This window comes from Elephantulus edwardii, unplaced genomic scaffold (genome assembly GCF_000299155.1).
Source record: "Elephantulus edwardii isolate Elephantulus edwardi_28Jun2011 unplaced genomic scaffold, EleEdw1.0 scaffold00073, whole genome shotgun sequence".
In the NCBI taxonomy this organism is placed as follows: Eukaryota; Metazoa; Chordata; class Mammalia; order Macroscelidea; family Macroscelididae; genus Elephantulus; species Elephantulus edwardii.
Window position 1 is genome coordinate 3,672,130 of NW_006399823.1, and position 3,069 is coordinate 3,675,198.

Genomic DNA, 3,069 nt, shown 5'->3' on the forward strand with positions numbered 1-3,069 from the left:
CACATAAGTGCTATCAAGTGTTTTGGGTTTCTCATTTTCCTCAAGGTTAGCCACAATTTGTTGTGATCCACACAATGCCTTTGCATAGTCAGTGAAAAACAGATAGACGTTCTTATTAGGTGAAGAATTAAAGATATGTCAAACACAATAAGAATATTTCATTAAGTGAGTACATGTTGTATTCTGTCAAGTTGGAACCGCCTCATAGCTGACTTTCAATTTTCTAATTTTCAGTGTTGTCTGATGCTTACTTTACATATTCTAATCAGGGATTTTTTTTTTCTCTCTGTGCTTCATGGGAAACTATGACAAAGTTTTTCTATGCTGTCTTTTTGGATCTCAAAGTCTCAGCTTGTATTCACCTCTTCTAACTGGCTGTCTGTAGTATAGAGTAAAGCTATAGATTGTGGTTTGTTTTTTGTTTTGTGTTTTGTTTTGAAGCCAGCTGCTTCCTCCCACCCACACCCCACCCCCACAATAGTTGTTTATTGGCAGTGGTTTGGAGAAGGTGATGGACTTAGTAAACAGATACCACCACACACCAATATCACAAGGGCAGCAAGAGTGATGGGAAGGAGCAGCCTGAAGCCCCAGACGAGGCCCTTCTCCTCAAGTGTTAAGTCTAAGAGGGCGCTGGGGTCTGAAGTGTTGAGGGGGCAGCCTTAGAACACCTCCACTTAGTAGGCATGGTTAGAGATGAAGAGGGACTCGCTAGCTGCGGCCCTGGCCTAACTGCTTGCCATGTACTTTTCTTGGCAGGTGGAGCTGTTGGCCAAAGTTCACTTGATATACTCCTCCTGGGCTGCCTTCTGATTGTCCTTCTTCCCACCCGAGGCCTTCAATGAAGAGGCCTGCAGAGCTCGGCCATAAGAGAAGGTCAGGGCCCATGGCTTCAGCAGGGGGCACTTGTTGATGGCATTTAGGTTGATGGATGCCTCCTCCTCACTCTGACCTCCAGACAGGAAGGTGATCCCAGTAACAGCAGGGACACTGAGTGGTGCAGTGCTGTAACAGTTGTCTTGGCAATCTCCTCCCAAGAAAACTTCTATGTGCAGGCGTGACCTGGGGTTACCATGTTAGGCTGCATGCAGCAAAGTGCCTTCCAAATAGATGTGGTGGTCACCCAGAGCCTTGTAGATGGCAGCCAGAACCTTCTCAGTTACATACTGACAGCGCTTCAGGTCATGGTCACCACCAGGGAGGATCTCAGGCTCCACAATGGGCACAGTCCTATTTTGCTTGCATAAGGGGCCAGCACGTTGGCATTTTCCATGATGGCAAATGCTGAGGGGGTGTGCTTTCCAATCTTTAGCACATGGGCGCCACTTGGCAAAAGTCAGCTCCTTCCTTCTTGTACTGGACACAGCACTCAGACAGCCCATCCAGCCTTTGGCTGGACGTCCCTGCCAGGTGTACCATGCCCTCGTCTACATTGATGGCCACAACACCACCCTTAGATGTGATGACTTGGGGGAAGGGACGCCTGTCATCCGCCATCTGGCAGAGGGTCTCATGGAAGAGGATGACACCCCAGATGCAGGAGTTCACGCGGTCGGCGGCGGTCAGCAGGAGCTGGCGGTAGAAGGTGCCGGTTCTCCTCAGTGTTCTCTGTTCAGTGGACTGCAGGCGCTTGGCTGCGGCCAGGATGCCCTTGCCCGGAGCAACGATGCGATGAGCAATGTCAGAGAACTCCTTCTGCTCCGGGGTCAGCGCTGAGTATGAGTAGGGCCTAGTGTTCCTGGTGGTGATTTCCTGCGCGGAGGCTGGAGGAGCCAACCGGACCTGGTCAGCAGCACGAGTGCCGCCAGCTGCTTCTTTAAATTCTTGTTATATTACATATATTTTTGTTTGTCTGCTTTTTTGCTTGTGATGACTGGATAGTCTGACCAAATAGGGGTGCCATCAACAGAATTTTATGATTCAAATAATTTTACCACTATTTGTCATCATAATTTTGTTTCTAGCATTATATTGAATAGATACTAAGAATACTTTTAAAGAATTTTTTTTTTTTATTTTAAAGCAGGAGTGGCATCCACTTCCAAACTGGCTTGTCTCCCTAACCTCTATCAACAGTGCTCAAGTTTTTTGGTCATATGGTCGTTATGAGTTCTCTACGACTCAACAGCACCTAACAACAACCTATCATTTAGTACAATGTAAGTCTATTTTTTTTTAAATGGGTAAAGGAAAAAACGTAAAATTTAAATTTGTATAGGTAAAAAATGTTTGTAATTTAAAAATTAAGCACTTGATATTGTTTTTTTTAAAGTTCTAGGCCAGATATAAATATATGTGTGTGTGTGTGTGTGTGTGTGTGCGTGTGTGTGTGTGTGTGTGTGTGTTATATTTTAGTAGAGTTGTTATTGGGTATTTTGGGGCAGCAACCCTGTGAGCTATAAATCAGGAACTCTGTCCTATCCTGTGCCACCCTCACTATGTGTGACACACTTGAGACTATTGCTGCAGTCACTGTCAGTCCATCTTGTTGACCATCTTCCTGCCTTTCTCAGACTCTCCACCTTCCCAAATATGATGACTTTTCCCAAAGAATATCTTCTGCTAACCACATGCCCAAAATATGTGAGATGAAGTTTGCCGTCCTTGACTCAAAGGAACATTCTGGCTGTACTTCAAAACATACCTGTATTTGTAGAAAGCGTTCTGTAATTCTTTTATCAAAACAATTGACTTTAATCATGAAAAAAATAATATACTTCTGACAGCAGAGTGCTTAGAATATAGAATGATTTTTTTATGGTATTTGTGTTCTTATTAAATGTTCTCTGGAATTTTTCTAATTGTGTTTTGGTAATTTTTCCTCTGAGAATTAAGATGAACTGACTTCATCTCTTTGTATCCTTTCACATACCAACATTATTCAGCACATAATATTTTCTTGTTGTGTCTATTTCAAATCATAAGGCATGTTCTACCTTGCCTCTAGTGTCATCTAACTTTTCAACTCTCTCAAAAAAATATTAGGGAGACCTTTTTTTAACATGGATTGCTTTCAACCATACAATATCACTTATATTTGCCACTTTCTATAAATGTTAGAATCTTCCA

General features: G+C 43.3%; 1 pseudogene; it reads right to left on the minus strand.

Annotated features, from left to right (window-relative positions):
- Positions 1-677: 677 nt before the first annotated feature.
- LOC102843406 overlaps positions 678-3,069 on the minus strand; it is a 6,493-nt pseudogene continuing 4,101 nt past the window's right edge.